This window comes from Petaurus breviceps, unplaced genomic scaffold (genome assembly GCF_028583685.1).
Source record: "Petaurus breviceps papuanus isolate PSGF00001 unplaced genomic scaffold, PetGlider_PUasm1.0 558, whole genome shotgun sequence".
In the NCBI taxonomy this organism is placed as follows: Eukaryota; Metazoa; Chordata; class Mammalia; order Diprotodontia; family Petauridae; genus Petaurus; species Petaurus breviceps.
This window is the reverse complement of record NW_027186376.1, coordinates 1,235,929-1,255,399: the sequence shown is the minus strand read 5'-3', so window position 1 is coordinate 1,255,399 and position 19,471 is coordinate 1,235,929. Positions and strand designations below refer to the sequence as shown.

General features: G+C 48.1%; 2 protein-coding genes across 8 annotated transcripts in view; both read right to left on the bottom strand.

The window, feature by feature from the left end:
• ADSL (adenylosuccinate lyase) overlaps positions 1-19,471 on the bottom strand; it is a 300,844-nt gene that overhangs the window by 147,035 nt on the left and 134,338 nt on the right. The gene's annotated exons all lie outside the window — the stretch shown is intronic.
• The window catches only part of TNRC6B (trinucleotide repeat containing adaptor 6B), a 230,321-nt gene that overhangs the window by 114,834 nt on the left and 96,016 nt on the right, over positions 1-19,471 (bottom strand). The window contains exon 3 of one of the 7 annotated variants that reach the window (XM_069102862.1): positions 4,972-5,097. The exons of the other annotated variants lie outside the window; for them this stretch is intronic. The gene's annotated coding sequence lies outside the window, so the exon portion shown is untranslated. The remainder of the gene's footprint in view (positions 1-4,971; positions 5,098-19,471) is intronic. 7 annotated transcript variants of the gene reach the window in all.

Below are 19,471 nucleotides of genomic sequence, written 5' to 3'. Positions count from 1 at the left end.
GACAAACTGCTGTTTGTCCCTGCCAGCACCCAGGACAGCGGCCAGGGAAGTTCTGCTCTAACTCACCTGTGGTGCTGCTTTGCTGTCAGGGAGGGATGGAGAAGGAGGAGGTGGGTCCCACCAGACTCTGCCCTGTGAGCCACATTCATTTCTGGGCAACCCAACTCTGAGTCTCAGAATGAGCTGGAAAGCAAGCACCCAGAGCATGGGGCCCAGGAGGGCGGCCACCATAGGACAATGAGCTAAAGGAATTGGGGGGGGGGGGGGTCTGGGGGGGAAGGGAAAAACAGGCGCAAAGAACTGGAGGGGCGCCCTGCCAAAATGGGGGAGGAATTAGGAAGCAAGGGGGGGGGGGAGAGACAGAGGCAAATGGAAGCTGGAGGGAAGGAAAAACCTCCCCAAGGCAGCTTGGCCTCTAGAGCAAAGCCCTGACAGCCTTGGGGAGGGAGGCTGCAGGGGCACTCTGTCCAGCTGCCTCAGATGGCCCTCCCACTCTGTAATTTGGACTTCTCTAGGATAGGGCCAGGTCACATCAGGAATTCTGGGTGCCCTAGTGACACCCCAGAGGAGTCAAAGAGGTGAGGGGCTTATCCCCCATGGTATGTGAGGGAACCCAGATGGCAGGCTTCTACAAAACTCTGGACCCACCCAAGACTCAGAATCCTTCTTGTCAAACTTCCTTTTAAGCTGGGATCAGCAACGTAATGTGAACAGCGCTAACTCTACCCACATCAGGCTTTCTATTTGCTTTTACATTACACTTTCTGTTCAAATAAACGAATGTGTCTATGCTGGTTTATGATGAAGTACAACGAATCACTCACTGGTCTTGGCCAAGTTCCAATAAATCCCCTTCGCCCACTGTGGACCAGGGCTGTGAGGGCACAGGCAAAAGAACCTGGGCCTCCTCTCTCCTTGGTCTTGGAAATCAGTCAATCAATTAGCATAAATTAAGCCCTACTACCTGTGCTGAACTCAGTGCTAGGCACTGAGGATACAAGGAATAAATCAATTCCAATTCTCAGAAGCTTGTACCCCAACCTTGAGGAAATGTCTCGAATAAGAGACATACACGACGTGGTCTGGGAGGGAAAAATCAGAAAAGGCTCCAGGTAAAAGGTGGTGCTTGAAGGAAGCAAGGGAAGCAGGGAATGCACTCCAGCCATGGCAAAGGCCCACAGAAAGGACCTGAAAGCCAACCTGGCTGGAGAGCAGCATGTGGGAGGCTGGAGAGACTGTGGAGGCCTGACCTGATGCAAGAGCAGTAAGGAGCCACTGGAGTCAAAGCACTCTGGTGCCTGTGGAGAGCTAAGGGGGGGGGGGGGGGGCCTGAGAGGCTGGTACGATACTTCAAGTGAGAGATGGGGGAGCTCGGGCGCTCTCCCCAGCCCCCCCCCCCCAATCCTATCCTGTCCCTAGCCTTCTGAGGGGACAATGAATGAAGCTGTCTCAAAAACACTAGTACACTGAGTTTGTGGAAGGCTGGGGCACCCTGCATCCCCCTCCCTCCAAGATTTAGGCCACCTAGGCATTATAACAAAGACACGGTGGGGAAAATTAGTTAGTCCATTATGTTAACCTGAGCAACACTGTGCTAACTTACATACCACCATTTGTTGTGACCATTCCCCAACTAATGAGTACCTGTTTCCAACTTTTTGCGGAGGGTTGTTTGTTTGGCTTCTTTTGCAGCTATGAATGATTTTGATGTCTAGAGGCCCTTCTTAGCCCTCATGTCAATCGCATGGTTGAGTGACTTTTCTCCCAGAGTTAGCTCTATAAAGGCAAGAGGCCGTATAACCATCTGCACTCAGAGAGTTCGGGGAACTCGATGTCGTGGGAGTTCTCTCCACCGATGCGGACCCCTGGGCATATGCGCCTGTCCATCCTGTGCGACCTTCAAGTCCACAGCCAAAACGTGGCCCACCCGACACGTCGGCGCTGGTCAAGTCTCATCCCAGCACTGCTGGCCCAGCGGATCTTCTGGGCCCAGGACCCCTTCACTCTCCCTGGTTCTGCTACAGCCTGTGCGTGCTCACTGTGACCTACCTTCCCACTGCCTTCAAGGTGGCCTCATCGTCTGCTCCTCAGAGGTAGAAGCATTCCAGCTCTTGCTGCCACAGAGTGATGACAGCTGAAGGCTAGTGTTAGAGGCAAGTACTTACTTTCATGGGAAAGGCTCATGATCAGCAAAAAGCAGAGTGTTTTGTGGACCCCCAATCTCCTGCTGCTGCTACTGTCCAGCCCTGGGTCCAGTTTGCTGCCATGTGTCCTGTCGGCCCCAGACATGCACACTTCAATGGGGGAGGCCAAGCTCTGGAGCACGTCCTTCCAAATACATGGTGAAACTTGGGCAATGACTATTCTCCAGGTCCCTCGGTCTCTCTGGTGCCCATGGCCAGAGCAAACTCTTGTCAGTGATTACAGTCTCTCCAGTGTCTTGCAAATAGCAGGAATAACTGGGGGAACCCCAACATATCCAAGAAATCTCCAACCTGAACTGGATTCTGCATCAGGTCTACTGCATCAAAGCAGCAAATACCTTTAGAAAGCCGGCATCTCTCTGCCTGAAGCCTTAGCTGATGTTTATTGCCTTGATGTCTGCTGTGACGTCATCTTGTGGTGTGGACAGGAGAGACCTTGCTGTGGAAGAGCCAAGTGATGTCATCTGTTCTAGTGAATCAGAGGTTTCTTCATAATTAGTCAGAAGGCACAATGGGGTTTTTTTATTCTCTGCATCTTTCAGTTACCTGTGAGATGGGAAAGACTGGTCCACGACTGAACACGGCTTGTAGAACAAAGTGTGTTACTCACTGCTAATGCCCTCCGTTCATGCAGAGATGACTCTCCATAGATTTTTACACAGATCACAGAGTAGACAAATAGGTTAGCAATTCCCTGGGTTTTTAGTCACCTTTTCAGTATTAATAAGATTGGAGGCTCCCCCCCCCAGTTACTGAAAGCTATTAAAAACAAATATCTTAATGAATATTAATAAATATGCATTTGCTATTCATGTCAAAGAATGGGCTCCATACTTAAGCTATTCCAATCATATTTTCATGGCTCAAAAATGCTTATAAAACTCCTCCCCTGAAATTGCCTTCAGAGTCCTGGGGCACATTCTTCTAAATGCCTTCTCAAGGTGAGCACTGGTATGTGGGGGGTTTTAAAGCTTGTTACTTCTCAGTAACACATAGCTCTAAATGTATGTATCACTAATCCATTCACCCAAATGGCTAACGCGTATCAGGGACGTGGACGTTTCACCCACGGAAGAATCCCACTCTGCTCTGAGTGTGACCCTGCCGCTACAGGCAGGATACAATCTTCTTCATCCTGCTGCCTTCACCCTGTATTGTACAAGCTGCTTCTGGGTTTCTCCATGTGCATCTTTCGCTCTCTACTGCAGCACAGAGATCACCGCCACATAATGAGACAATACCTGGGTTTGCTCACTCGTTCCCCGAGTGAGAGGCAGTCACTGTGCTTTCTGCTACAAATATCTACTGTGACTCCAAACTTCTTGGGCCCAAGCCCCTCAGTAGTACTGCGGGTGGGCTCTTCTCCAGGACCCAGCTGGCACAGGGCACCTCCCCCCAGGCGTCACAAGAGGAAGAGCCAAAGACGTCGCACGTCCACTCATCCTCCCTCGATTCCGCCATGTGAGCCAAGCCACCTTTTAAGCCACATGCTTCCCTGGTGACCGCCTTCACTCCAAATCTTCAAAGTTCTTTATTTGGTGTATGGTACGGCCAGGTCATACCCATCACATGCCTCATCTTTAATTCTGTGGCTATTGGATGATTCTATGACTGGTGACCACAGAACATTAGCAGGGTATTGGTGCTAAGAAAATATGCCTGTGTTTCTCAGAAAAAGATACCTTAGATCCAGACACCAAAATTATTCAAAATGCCTTCATAGATACAGCAGAGAAAATTGTAACACCATTGTAAGACTCATCACCACATAAGACACAGGCTTGCCAAAGATGTTCCACCAGGGTCACAGATACAACACAGAACACAAGCTGAAAATGGATTCCCTATGGATAGTGAAGGGCTCTTTAAAAAAAAAAAAAAGGAAAAATAAGACAATACCTGGGCCAGCACCAAGTAAGATATCTGCAACACTTAAGACTTTAGTCTAATCATCCACACAAGAATCACCAAGTGACCACACAAGAACATCCAGTGACCATATTCTGCCATGCCCTTAGACAACCAGAAAATAGGAAAGAGGTCTTGGACTCGCTGGTCATGTGACCAACAAGATGCAGGACTAGACATTTTCTCAGATCCTCGTGACTTCTCAAATTTTCCAAGGCAGAAATTATGTACCAAAGGTAAACAACTTCAGTTGTCTCCACAGTCTAGGTCCTAGACTCTTTAATAAAAGGATTTGTTCTATGAAGTTTAGATCTGGTCAAAGGGCCGCACCCGAGGACCTAGAGGGCCACGTGTAGCCTCAAGACACAGTTTCCCTATCCCTGTTCTAGGACACCCAGAATTCAAAAGCAAAATAAGTAATAAACTCTCCCACCTCTCACACAACTCCACTAGCCAACCCAAAGACCTGACACATGGGCTTGCATCAGAACTTAACCCCATGCCCCTGTCCAGCCCTCCTCCTTTATACAGAGCCATGGAGCCCCCGGCTCTAGCTGGAGGGAGATTGAGTGGCAAGTCCTTTGGGAGAGACGCCGACTGGGGATACAACAGCCAGCCAGTGCCATGGCAGATCGTCAGGAACAGAAGACTGCTGGCACCATGACAAACCACCAGTGCCTCAGGAGTCAGCATTCTGTGCTGCAGAACATCTCTGCAGGAGACCAAGAAAAAGAGAAGGGCCATGCATACGAGCCTGAAATAGAGTTCCCCGCCACACCCTACTCCCCTCTCCTCTCAGAGCCTAAGAGCCTCAAATGACAGAAATCAATCCTACAGCACCAGCCCAGCAATACTCTACCTGTCAATGCCATCCTGGTGGGGGCCAGTTCTGTCCACCCAAAAGTCACCCGGGGCAGAGACATAGGTTGAGGAACCATGAACCACCCATCGTGGGAGGAGGTTGACATGCTTTGAGATTCAGCCCCTACGGAAACAATTATCAGAGAGGTGGGGAGTCAGGAAATGAACAACAGGGAAAAATGAGGGGTGGAGTGCAGTGGAGGAGAGGAGTTACCAAAGGTCTCAGGAAGACAACTCAGAGATTTTGAATGTAAGCAGATAAATTTCAGGGAAAATATTAATAGCAGAATACAGTAAATGCTGAAAAACAAGGGAAAACAATCCAACATTTGATGAGAAAGATGACCCAGGAGAATTTGAGGAAAACAGGGAATCAAAACATGTTACTCCTACTGAGTGGTCTGAAAGAGAAACGAGAATTGCGAGAACAGAATTTACTGCCTGCACAGCAAAACGAACAGGCAGAAGAAGAAACCTGGAATCTGCAAAGGCAAGTCTCACCAAAGAAGCAAAAGAGAAGATAGCTCAGGAACGCAAACACATAAAAGTGAAGGACAACCTAGGAGAAGAGAAACAAAAGACAGTTAACACTGAAAGAATATGTATTCATTCTAAGAGCAAAACAGGATATGCAGAGCCAAGTAAGGACCATAGGTCTCGCAAAAGAACATGACAATTCTCATCTTTTAAACACAGAAAATGAAATACCAAGTGAAACAGTCTGCACCTTCCCCAATCCATGTAAAAAGGAACTCTGAACAAACTTTGGAGCTGCAGAACCCACAAAATTACACAGAGAAGCTAACCTCTCCCTGAGGACAGCCCGGCAGGAAATCAGCCAGCACAGAGCTCTGGGAGCCAAGCCCAGACACATGTCAAGGCTTTAGCCCCAGGGCGGGCCTGACCAGCCACTGGCCGGAGGGACTTCAGATCAGCAGCAGCTGTGGTGATCCAGAATTATCAACACGTAAATGCTAAGGACAAAGTGAGAGGTCAGTGCAGTCTGGACTTTGGGATCCAGTAGTTGGGAGTGCCTCTGCATTTGCCCCTAACACGAGAAGCTGCTGAGATGCCTGGCACAGCCAGCCAGCACCATGTGGCAGCTTTAGTTCCTGGCCTGCAGAGTGTAGGGGAACCAAGCACCAGGCTGAGGGGTAATTGCTCTTGCTTTAACCTGCTTGAATCTGGATTGCAGTCTAGGGTGGAGGTCCTGGGGTGTGTGTCTAGCTTTCCAGAGCGTGTGGAGACCTCAGAGAGGGCACCCATCTAATACCTCCGGCAGCTGAGAAAACCCCAGCATTCGGGACGAAAGCTGCCCTGTCTGGTGGCAGAGTCCTATTGTGGCAAAAAGCCCAGGGGTCAAGTGACTGAGGGGCAACATGACCAGGCAAAGGAAACAAAGCAGACAGAAGATTCCAACATTAGACTCCTATTTTGGGGACAAAAAGGATCAAAGCATGGAAGACAGTAAAGTCAGAACTCCTGCACCAAAAGCTTCAAAGGAAAATACAAGCTGGTTACAGGCCATAGAGGACCTTAAGAAGTAGATAAGAGAAGTGGAGGAAAAGTTGGGAAGAGAAATGAGAACGATGCAAGAAAATTATGAAATGAGAGTCAACAGCCTGACTGAGAAAAATAACACCTTAAAAAACAGACTAACTCAAATGTCAAAAGAGACTCAAAAAGGCAATGAGGAGAAGAATGCCTTAAAAAGCCGAATTTGCCAGATGGAAAAAGAATCTCAAAAGCTCACTGAGGAGAATCGTTCCTTCAGAATTAGACTGGAGCAAATGGAAGCTAGTGACTTTTTGAGAAATCAAGATGCTGTTAAACAGATCCAAACAAATGAAAGAATAGAAGGCAATGTGAAGTATCTCATGGGAAAAACCATTGACCTGGAAAATAGATACAGGAGAGAGAATATAAAAATTATTGGACTACCTAAAAGCCATGATCAAAGAAAGAACCTAGAAATCATCCTCCAAGAAATTCTCAAGGAAAACTGCCCTGATGTTTTAGAACCAGAGGGCAAAATAGAAGTTGAAAGAATCTATCTATCACCTCCTGAAAAAGATCCCCAAAAGAAAACTCCTAGGAATATTAAAGCCAGATTCCAGAATTCCCAGATTAAGGAGAGAATATTACAAGCTGCCAGGAAGAAACAATTTGAATATTGTGGAAACACAATCAGGATAACCCAGGATCTGGCAGCCTCTACCATGAGGGATCGAGGGCTTGGAATATGATATTTTGGAGGTCAAAGGAGCTGGGATTAAAACCAAGAATCACCTACCCAGCAAAACTGAGTATCATGTTTCAGGGGAAAATATGGCCATTCAGTGGAATAGAGGACTTTCCAATCATTCTTGATGAAAAAACCAGAGTTGAATAGAAAATTTGACATTCAGGTACAAGAAGCAAGAGAAGCTTGAGAAGGTAAACAGGGAAAAGAAATCATAAGGAACTTATCAAAGTTGAACTATTTACATTCCTACATGGAAAAATGATCATTGTAACTGATGAAACTTTTCTCAGTATGAAAATAACTGAAGGGAATAAAAATACATATATATATATATATATATAATGTCTATATAGGAGGGTATATGGGCATATGAATACATATATGAATGTGTGTATATATGTTTATAGGTACACATAGACAGAGGGCACAGGACCAATTTAATAGGAAGGGATAATACTTAAAAGGTGAAATTAAGAGCTGAGAGGAATATAAAGAGAGGAGATGGGGAGAGATGGAATGGGGCAAATTATCTCATATAGAAGAGTCAAGGGAAAATGGTTACAATGGAGGGGAAGAACAGGAAGGCAAAAATGCAAAACCTTATTCTCATTGAATTTGACTCAGGGAGGGAATGACACACACACACTAAATAGGGCATCTCACCCTACAGGAGAGTAGGGGGGAAGGGGATGAGAGAGGGGATGATGGAAGGGAGGGAGGTTGGGGGGCAGGGAAGTTGGAAACACCCACTTTTGAAAAGGGACGGGATCAAAGTAGAGAATAGAACAAGTGGGAGGTGGGATAGGAGGGACAGAAATATATAGTCAGTCTTTCACAGTATATCTACTATGTTAATGTTTTACATAGCTACACATGTATAACCTATACTGAATTGCTTATCTTCCCAGTAAGGGTGGGTGACAAGGGAAGAAGGGAACTAATCTGGAATTCAAAGTTTTAAAATCAAATGTTTAAAAATATATAAATACTATTATTAATTCTATTTTATGTGCAATTGGGAAATAAGATATACAGGCGTTGGAGCATAGAGATGCACCATGCCCTACTGGAAAAGTTGAAGGGGGTATGGGAGAAGATATGAGAGATAGCAGAATGGAGGAGGGAATATCCCGTGGGATCGCTATTTTGGGGCAGTGGGTAAGGGAAAAACGGGGAAAAAATTTGTAACTCAAAATCTGGCGGAAATGAATGATGTAAATCAGAAGTTAATAAAGCATTTGGAAAAAAAAATAAAAACCAAAATAAAAATTGACCTTATAACACAACAACAGCGGCAGCTATTATTTCTATAGTGCTTTAAGGTTTTCAAAGCATTTTACAAATACCATCTCATTTAATTCTCCCAACAGTCCTGGGAAGTAGTGCTATTATTATTCTCATTTTTACAGAGAGGGAAACTGAGTCAGTGGTCAAACGACTTTGCTCAGCGTCACCCAGCTAGCAAATGCCTGAGGTTAGATTTAAGTTCTAAACTAATTATTAGAACACTGCAAAGTAATCATTCAGTAAGTATTCACTGAGCACTCTCTACCGAAGAGCATTCAGCCAAATGCTGTTGAATACAGAAAAATATAAGGGCTATCCCAAGTACCAAGAAACTTAAAACCTTGTTAGGGAAGAAAGATAAAAACACCCAAAGAAATTAAATAAATCAGTATGTGAATGAGAGCAAGTGAATGGCTGAAATGAAGAGTGAGAGGTCCCTGTAGGCCAGTGGAGTTCTTCCTACACAAGATGGATCCTGAGGCAGGATGGTTGCTCTACAGGCAGAGAAAAGGGAGAGGAAATCCAGAGAGGAGGGAAAGGGTGGGCTGAGGAGAGGAGGATGAGCAAAGTCAGCTATGGAGGGAGCAGTTGTCTGGGGGCAGGGGGGGAATTCAAGGGAGGTCGAGTCAGTGGCTTTCAACACAACCAAATTTGACTAAATACCACCAAGGGTACAATTAGATTCAATTCAATTAGACATTTGTTAAGTACCAGCTGAGTGTAAGATACCATGCTGGGTTAGGGGCGGAAAATGCTAACACAAAACCAGAAAAACATCCCCTGTCTTCAAAATAGGACATTAAAAAGAAGAGGATTAGGAAAAAGCTTCCTAGGTAAGGTGGTCTCCAAGCTGAGGCCCGAAGGAAGAAGAATACATCAGACATGGGAGACTGAAGACAGGGTTTAGAAACAGTAAGTTAGTGAACATGGCTCAAACATGATGTTGTGAAGGGGAATCATGTAAAATCAGTCTGGAAAGGCAGGCTGGAACCCACCTGGATCTGCCTTTAAATGGCAAGCTGAGGGATCTGTGTTTTACCATCAAGAGGACGGCTGTGGCAGCCAAGGGGCACTGTGAGGAAAGCAACAAGCTTCTGGGTTAGAAGGTCCCGGGGTGGGTGTGGATGACACCCCTCAGCAAGCACTGTTTATCACGTCATTCCACTTTGCTGTGCCGTGTATCAGGTGCCCGGGGAAGACACAGAAAGGAACCAAGTCTGCCTCTCCAGGAACCCGGCTGGGAGAGCAGAATGAACTGGACTTTGCAACAGACACAAAACGGGGTGTGGGGGGAGACAAGGAAAGTGGGGAGGGTCAAGACGCCTTTTCAGCCCGTAAACCCGGGTCACAGACATCCCAGCAGACGGTCCATCAATTGAGCAGTCCGTCTTCCTTCCCTTCTCAACCGTACAGTGTCTGCCCAAGCCCTGGCCAGTGCTGCCTCTACCCTTTCCGGGATCAGGTTTGCTTACTGATCTTGGTGGATGTGCTTCTCAGGAAGAAGGCGGCAGCCTGCATTCCGCCATCTGGCCACTACGGCTCTTCTCCAGATCCCTGGTAGGAAACACGACTCCTTGTCAATTCAGGTGAATGCTTTATGCCTATTATGCTGAAATCTTATTTCAAAGAATTACTTTTCTTTCTTTTTCTTGTTTACAGATTAATTTACTTCCAAATACATCCCTGTCCAATAAGCCAGCCTTCATAATAGAGATTTTAAAAAGAAAAGGGTGGGGCACAGTTCAGCAAAACCGATCCATGGAGCATGCCTAACAGGGTATGGGCTCCATACCCCCAGTCCTTCACTTCTGCTAAGAAGGCAGTTGGAGGCATGCCCTCAGCTCTTTTCCCGTGGAAAGCCTGGTCATCATAATTACACAACATTCAGCTTCTTTCTTTTTCTTTCCATTCACATCACTGAAAGCATTGCCTATACCTGGCTTTGCTTACTTTGCTCGGCACTTCACACCCCCTAAAGTCTTCCTAAACTTCTCTAAATTCCTCATTCTGATTCCTTAAAGCCCATAATATGCCATCACATTTCTGTACTGCCCTTTGCTTAACCATGTCCACTGAATGGCATCTCCCTGGTTCCAGTTCTTTGCTGCTACAAAAATGGATGCCATGACCAGTAAGTAGCTCATGAAGATGTTGAGTATAGATGAGGGGATGGGAGTGGGGGAAGGAATTACCTGCATGGATGAAATATTGGACCCTCACTCAATGCACACAGATTGAGGAAAGATGCTGGGAGCATCATTAGCATTTCCTCAGCTGGAGACATATTTTGGGCAGACAGCTACCCCACTTAGGTTTAAACCCACAAGGAGACACTCCACAACATGGGCTCTAGATAGCAGGGAGTTTATGAACGCTCTTATCAAGGAAAGGCTAGGGGATGATGACATGGCTGCTGAAGGGACGGAGACTAACAGGGAAATCACTTTCCATATGTTCAGTGGCTCAGCTGCAGGGAGGAAGCCGAGTGAACAGGAGAGAGGGTGTAGCGCCCCTTGGCTCTCCCCTGCTGACACACACACCAGCCTCAGCTGCTGCTATAGCCCGTAAGGCATTCAGGAGCAGAGGGAATCCATGATGCTAAGGCACTGCTCTGTCCTTCCCTGTCCCCCATTATTCCAAACATCTGTCACCTGCAAAGAATTCCAAAGGTCTTTGGTTACATTTGGATTCACTTCCTATTCCTGTGATTTTCCACACTTCTCCTGTCAGGAACCTCTTTCCAAGAGGAATGGGCAGCAGGGGGTTCTGAGCTCTTCTAAGTGATGTTGTGACTCTGACTATGAAGTCCTGACCAGATGCCATGACTACAAGGCAGGAGGAGACAAGAACTCGCTTCATTGGAGGCCCTACAAGGAAGAGGGGCCTCACTTAAGCAGTCAGGGTAACAGTCACAGGAGCAGCTGCGGGGGGTGGTAGTGATGTGGGAGACACCAGAAATGAAGCTTTTCTGTATCATCTGGGGTCAAACATTCTGCATGTGATGGCCATACAGGACCTCCAATAACGTAAATTCTTACTTTTTGCATGTTAGTAGACAATGTAGTCAATTAACACACGTCAGTCCCAAGTTCTGAAACAAGGTCCATGTTATCAGCCGTTTGCAGATGCTAGCAGACAAACAACCTGCCTTTTGTTATCTAGTTTTATGAACAAGTCAGAAAAAAACCTTACCTCGGTGCTAAGCGTCTTGGCCATGTGCCATTTTTTTAATGGCATCCAATTACAAGTAGCTAGCTTACTGACCTTGGACAATCCATCATATATACATACACACACACCCATAGTCTATCTAAAATCTGATTTGCGAATACACATAAGACATATATTAAAAAACAACTTCACAATACTCCCATCTTCCACAACTCAATCCTCTCACCTTCACTCAGGCAAAGATTATACAAATTATTTTTATCACAAGTTCACAGAAAATTTGGGGTTACCTATGATACCAAATAAGAATTCACTTATTTCTTCCATTTCTCTTTAAAATAAAGGTGGAATTGAGATGAGTGATAAAAACTGCTGGGAACAGCAAAGGGCGACATTAGCCCATCTGGCTATCTGGCTGGGAACTTTGTCATAAGACTGGAAAATAACTTGTTGCACAGAAGCTGTTCACAAAAGATCCTGCACACGAGTAAAGAGAAGATTCCAATGCATCCAAACTGCAGAAACAGAAGCACCCAGTCAATACAGTCTAAAATCCTGGAAGGAATTCTGAATGGCCCTTGATTGTCAGGGAGGCCCCACAGTGACCGAGGCAGAGCCACAGAAGGGCCTGCACCCGTGGCGGACATGTCTGGGATTTGGTTTTCTGGTTTCTCTACAAGCTTTTAAAAGAGCTCACCAAGGAGAGCCGGCAGACTAATGGCCCAGGAAAAGGCATCCATACGTACGGCCTTCGTTTTCATGTTCATATCTACTATCATGGTCACTAATCAAATTAGAGCCTTAAAACACTACAAACTATTTAAAATTAATTCTAGAAATCATTTACTAGGACTGCACAGACAAAAATCATCCAGGCTATTCACTGGTCAGCATTTTGAAATAGAAAGTGAAAGTAATAAAAGAAAAAAAACGAGGTGGACAACAATGGAAATGGAGGGGGAGCATGGGTCAGGCTGAATTCCTGAGCAACAATGGCCACAAGAGAACTTCCAAATGCCAACAAACTGGACCTGCTCACTGGGCGGCAGCAGCTACATCCTGGCACCTGTAAATGCAAGGAAGGGCACGAAAATGGGCCGGTCTGTCAGGGTCCCCCCACCTTGGCCATGCCCACCCAACTGTGTCTCTGACCATCACCAGAGACCTTCCTGAGTGCTCGGAGAAGCCGGCAGGGCCTGGAGCCTGGGGACCGCTCTTGGTCTCTAAAAACTCAGTCTACAGAGAAACAAGGTTTGGGCAAAAGCAGACTTCTGAAAGGGGCAGTGACTGTGTGGGCAGGAGGTGGACTAGGAGGAAGAGGAGAGAAAGGACAAAGGCTGAAGAAGGGAAAGAGGATGGCAGGACAGCAGCTGAGGAGATGGCTGCCAGCAGCCCGGCCCTACCTGCTCTAGGCTACTGCGCTCTCTGGCCGCACAGAGGAGAGGGGGCTTCCCCGCACTGTCGGGAGGTATGTTTCTGCTGCACACACAGCGTGCCAGGAAATGAAGAGGCTGCTGGCAGGAGAAGCAGCAGTGGACCTCATCTCATGAGATGGCCCTGAGGATTGAGCCTGAGAACACAGGGCAAAAAGGCTTGTTTCAGGCCCCCAGACACTCCCTTACGATCAGGCCTGAGCAAGCTGGGGGACAAAGTCTAGTGCCCAGGTTACAGAACCTAGACAAATTATCATCAGAGCATCCGGTGGGGTCTGAATTCTAAACTGGGCCAGGATTAGATCTCTGCCCCGGCCCAGGCCATCGAGGGACATCCTCCTCTGTCTTCTTCCTCCTACAACATGGACCTCTCAGCATGTCAAGACCTACCTGGAAGAGACAGGAGCGACGCCAAACAGAGGGCCCTGCAGGAAGCTGACTTCCAATCCGGCTGCGTGGCAGGAGGAACATGGATTGATGGGGTAAGAAAAGAGGGTCACACACTCAGAAGCAACCCTGGTGGGAGGGAATCCATGCAGGGGGCTCAGGGCTGAGAGCACTTGTGCTGTGACAAGCTTGGCTGGCTGTGACTCACTAGTGGGGTCTTTGTGATGCACTGAAGGGTCCTGACACCCCTGGGAAGCCCCAGGCCAGGGCTCAGACAACACGGCCTCGGTGCCCTCTGCCTGCTTGACAGGATGACACCCTAAAGTCGTTTCACCCCTGACCAAGGACCTGACATTCTTTTACAAGGCAGTGTGTCCCTGAGGCCTAACTAAAGCCAGCCTGTGAGGCTAAGGGACACTCGTCCCAAAGAGAACCTGGTCTTTTCATAGCTGAAGATGCCGAATCTGCAACTGTTACCTGCACACAGAGAGGCCAGCCTCAGTGAAGGAAAGAGGCAGCAACAGCTCTCTTTATCCAATCAGAGAAACCAACACTGCATAATTCCATGGGCCTGGTTCTGCTCACGACGCTGCAGATTACCCACCAACATCAGTGACAAAGGACCAAGTTAAAAAAGCTTCATATATGAGGTCCAAATTCTATTCCAGGCTCTTCAGATCTACTGCTCCAAGTCAAAAAACCAAGCATGTTCATTTTTTCAGGAAGCTGAAAAAATGTTTTTCCTTTTTTGCCTTTTAAAAAAATGTCCTAATTTTCATTAGAAAAGGACACAGATCATGGCTCTGAAGTAGAAAAAAGCAGGGAACAAAAAGAAACATGAATTCTGGAGGGTAGGAAAAGTCAAAGACAACCAAGGATCTCAACCAGGGAGAGGGACAAGGACTAGGCCCTTCTCTCACTCTGACCTCCTGCAAATCTTGGGGCTTGACAAGCAGCTTCTCAGCTGAGTCTACTCAGACATTCTGAAGACTGGGTTTTCTGGCCCATTCATTCTAAAACGGGCTTTGGAGCTTCACAAACAGACCCTGCTAATCCATGTATCCCAACAGGCTCTCAGCTAACAGGCTTACACGAACAACTCTTACATTATGACTCAGTCAATGGTGTCAACGGAGCCTTTTTTTGAATGTTATGACTCTCAGTATTCTGGCCAGCTTCCCAAGTTGTATTCGTATGTGATTACCTTGCACTTGTTCTTCTGGGACTCCATCCCAATTCCAAGAAATGATGTGGAATGGGATGGCAGGGTGAACAAGGGTGCAGGATCAGCCCTGCCTCTCATCAACTCTACAGCCTTGGTGGTGGGGTGTTGGACCTCAGTTTTCCAATCTATAGAATGAGAGGGTAGGACTGGATTAGATCATCTCTTAAAGTCTGACTTGGCCATAAAATTCCGACACTATTTTGGTTACTCAGAATTCTACTCTTCTCTTTTAGCCGTCCTACACAGGGCCCGTGTTTGTCCCTCAATAACCAATCATTCAAGTGATTAAAAAGACCGACCTTTGTGGAGTGCTCCCACACTGATTCCTCCTTGTGAAACCGAGTCACTCAGGACGGTTGGGACGGTTCTATCCCAGTCGGCCCTACAATACTCTGCCTCAGACTGGATCAGTGTCTTTAAGGAGCCAGCCAATCACCCAAGACAGGATTAATGCTTAGTCTACTGCTGCGTACAGCAGAACCTTGCAGCAAGACTGAGAGGGATGGACCCAGGGAAGCCTCCCCAGCTGCTCCCAATAGCCTGGCCACCTACTCTTACCTCCCTCTGCCCCTCCTCCTTGTTCTCTCCTCAAATGGGGCCAAAGACAAGAGAGTTTGGGAAAGTCCATCACTTTCAAGATGGAAACAAAACGGACAGAAACATCCTGCTCTTCAAAGAACATGGACTCAGTCACTACCTGTCCACTACCTGTCTCTCTTCATTGACAATTTATCCCAATATCTGCCCAGGCTACTCCAGAACGGCTCACCTCTAACTGTGCCTTCTAAAATGACCGTGCTAGCGACAGATTATTCTGATCTAATTGGGAAAAAGCTTTGGCTCAATCTCCTAACAACTGGTCAGTTCCACCAACTCCTTAAAAACAACAAAGTTGTTTCTTAGAACATACCAGGCTTTCCATTGACTCAGACTGACCACAATTAGCACACACTCAGCACGTCTGTAACACGTCTGCGCATCCTTATGATTTAAGACCCTGCTCATCTGCTGTGCTCTCTGGGAGAGAAACCTCCTCAGGCCAGACCTCTCCCAGACCACACACCAACAGTCTCTGTGGCTCATTACAGGCCTCAGAGGGTCATCGTAAAATGTTCCTGCAAATCATCTATTTAAAGCATGTATGGAAGACAAAGGCTCTTTCCCAGGTTTATATAATACGGTCACTAACCACAGACCATGGTAATACAGAAAGGCCAGCCAACTCTTCTGACCCAGGTGCTGTTCCTGTAACTGGCCTCCACAGAGCCTCGGAGCACTGGGAGGCCTCTCCCAAAGGCCTCACCTGGGACTGCTCTTGCTTCACTGCTGAGTGGGAGGGACATCATCGGGCTTGGGGAGGGCAAACAACAGCCTTGAACGCCAAGGCAGCAAAGCCTCAGAACAAGCCACCAAACCTCCCCAAGCCTCAGCTTCCTCTCCTGTAAAATGGGGCTGCCTCCCCTAACCTCGTCCCAACCTCCCAGAGATGTTGTGACAATGTCTGCAGACTGCTTTAGAAGCCTCCAAGTGCCCAACAAACACTACTGTAGTTGTTTTTGTCTGAAAAGTAATGCTTGATACCAAGAAGAAGTCTCAACTGCAGGTAAGCCAGCCAAGAGTCTGCTGCTTCCCCTTAAGTATCAGGGGCCATTCCTGCGGCCTCCCAGAAGGTGCCGCACAACAGCCTTGGGACCTTCACCACACACAGGCCTCCAACTGGCCTCTCTCCTGGATCACTGCCTCCAGGGCACCCCCACTCCAACCCATTCTCCCTAAAGCATTCTTACCTTATCTCAGCCCCCACCCCATTCAACAAGTTTTACTGGCTCCCTATTACTTACACACACGCACATGCACACGCACACACCCACACACACACGCACACACACGCACACCCTCCCCCCCCAGACAGGTCACAGATCCATCCACCTGCTTTCTCCAACTCCAAAAGTCTCCCTCCCTACCTCCACTTCTTGGAAGCCGAGACTCCCAGGGCCCCACCCAGCCCCACCCACCTGGCAGCTCCTCCCTCTTAGGCCACCTTCTAGTAAGATTTGTTTCTGTGGGGCCAGCCCCAGCTAGAACTGGAGTTAGCCTTTTATCCCAAGCCTTCAGCACAGGCCGGCAGATTACTGTGTGACATTCTGACCTCTGCTAGCTACACTCTGGATAACAGCACTTCCTTCATTCACCTGGCTGGGCCGGAGTTCTTTCCACCAGACTCTGAAAAGCTGTTTCCAAGAAAGCAGTGGGAAGCCAGAGGTGGGAGGCCCTGTGCCGTGGTCCTGCAGCTTCCAAAGAAGAGTAGTGAAGGATGTCACCAAGTGCAGAAAGAAGAAATTGGCTGGTCCCATGGCAAGTAACTGGTGGTGGCCAAAGGGCGCTCCCTGGGAGGCCCAGGGGGAGAAGAGGGATGAGAGTCACCATCTGCGCTGTGGAAGAGAACTCTCCAAGGGAAGAGACCACAAAGCCATGGGTCACAAGTGAACAGGTGATGAGAAGGGCCGGCCATCGGACCCAGCCCATGTCTTTGTTCTGACGCTGTCCCTCCTCACAGGACTGCTGAGGCAGCAGCCCCGAGAACCTGTTTGGCCAACCTGACAGCCCCATGGAGACTCGAGGCATCTCCAACCACGGCCTACCTGAAACCACAAGACAAGGTTAAGAGATGGTAGAGTGCCAGGATGCCAACTGTCCACAACAGAGGCCTCACATCGTGTTCCCCCAGAACACTAGAGGAGGCTCCTAGGCAGCCCGAACTGGGGACTTGGGGGCCCACATAGTGCTACAACATGCCCGTCAAGAACCATGGGTCCACAGGATCAAATACACATTCCTGAGTGAGACATTCAAGGCCCTTCATCAGAGGGCTACTCTCACCCATCTTGGCTTGTACCCATTGCCACACGTTCTGTTGCAGTTAGAGGGCAGAGTATACACAGCCCAGAACTTGGAGTCAGGCTGACCTGAGCTCAAATCCAGCCCAAGTCACTTACTATGATGTGACCCTAAGCAAATGACCGAAGCTCTCTTAGCCAGTTTCCTTATCTGTAAGATGGGATAACGGCACCCATTTAGGCACCTGGGTGGTATGGCAGACAGAGTGCTGAGCTGATAACCCAGCTGCATGGGATGCTGGGCAAGGCACTCCACCTCTGCCTGCCTTAATTTCCTCAGCTGTTAAAGGGGTTATTAGTAACAGCCCCTTCCCTGGGGCTGCTGTGAGGCTCCAGTGAGATGAGACTGTAAAGTGCTTGGCCCGATGGCCAGCACACAGAAGGCACTTAATAAATGCTTGGTCTTTTCCCTTCTCCTTGGCTAACCCCTCAGATTGTGAGGCTCACCTGAGAAGCAGCAGGTAGGGCAATAGATCTGGGGTCAGGAAGACCCAAGTTCAAATCCTGCCTGAGACACCGACCCCCTTAGCCTGAGTTCACTCATCTGTAAGATGGAGACAACAATCCCAGCATCTCCCCCCAAGGCTGCGGAGAGGTGTGACATAGACATGCACCAGAAATGTGCACGAGTGCCACCCCACAGCTGGAACCCAAGGTGCCTGCCCTCCCATGCCCTCCGGGGCTCTTCTTGCACAGCACAGTTCAGCTCTCAGGTGCCAGGTCCTAATTCCCAGGACTGAAAGCACTCTCTCACTCTCCACACAGTCCTAGGGCGCTTTGTCTGGCATTCTCCACCTCCTGAGGAGTCAGGAGCCTGAGAGCACTGCTGAGGGCAGCAACGTTGTCATTTCTAAATCTCTGCAGCCTCAGGGCCATGTAGACAGTCAGTGCTCAATCAGTCTTTGCTGAATTGGCCTACACACCAATTATGGCCAACATGAGGCATATTCCTGCCATGCTAGGATTTTCTGAATTGTAAAGGTGGGAGAACTTTTTTGAGGGCAAAGATAAATCTACTTTTAATCAATCAAAACAAAGATCAAATCTGGAAGGGTCAGTATGAGTTCCAAGTGCCTCTTGTCTCAGGGGAAATCAGGAACTGCCTTGGGGCCTCTTGGTTCACCGTGGGAGATGGGGAGGTGCTGAGGCCCACAGTCCAGTAGCCAGCTCACAAGGACATCTCTCACCAGCGAGCAGCAGCCGACCCGGCTGGTTCGGCCTCCCTCCATTGGTTCACCTTCCCCAGGCATGAGGAATTCATGCCTGAATCGTGCTCTATATAAGAAGCCGGCTTTCTCCCTCCTGCTGCCACCTGTGTGCCCCTCCTTCTTAGAATAAACTATAAGGTATTTCTCTCCCTTGCCTCTGGTCTCCTCAATCCCTTCTGAGAATACAACCTAAGGCTGACCCTTTGGTTGGGAAAGGTAGCGGCCAGCTGCTTACAGCTTGAGCCTAACATGGGGCAGGTGGGGCTAAAGAAGGACCCCAGGATCACGCCAGTGTGCCCCGAGATGCTTGGGGTACGAACACCCCTGCTTTCGGGGGCTCCAGGAGCGGATACCCGAGCGAGGATTGTGCGGTACTGGGACCGGCAAAGGGCTTGGACAGCAGTGAGTATAAACATGGGACAAAAAACAAGTACAGCAAGACCAGGGGAGAGAGAGACTTTTTCCGGGGCCTCATGCCACCTAGTAAGAGATACCCTTGGAGGATATGAGAGGGAGGTCCGTCAAATGGTCCATCCCTTCCTAGTGAAGGAGGCTCAAGAGAGAGGAAGAACCTGATCCTTTCAACCTAGGGCAAATGAGGCGCAGACATGAGGCATTGCCATTCAAGGTGCTAAAGCAATAAAG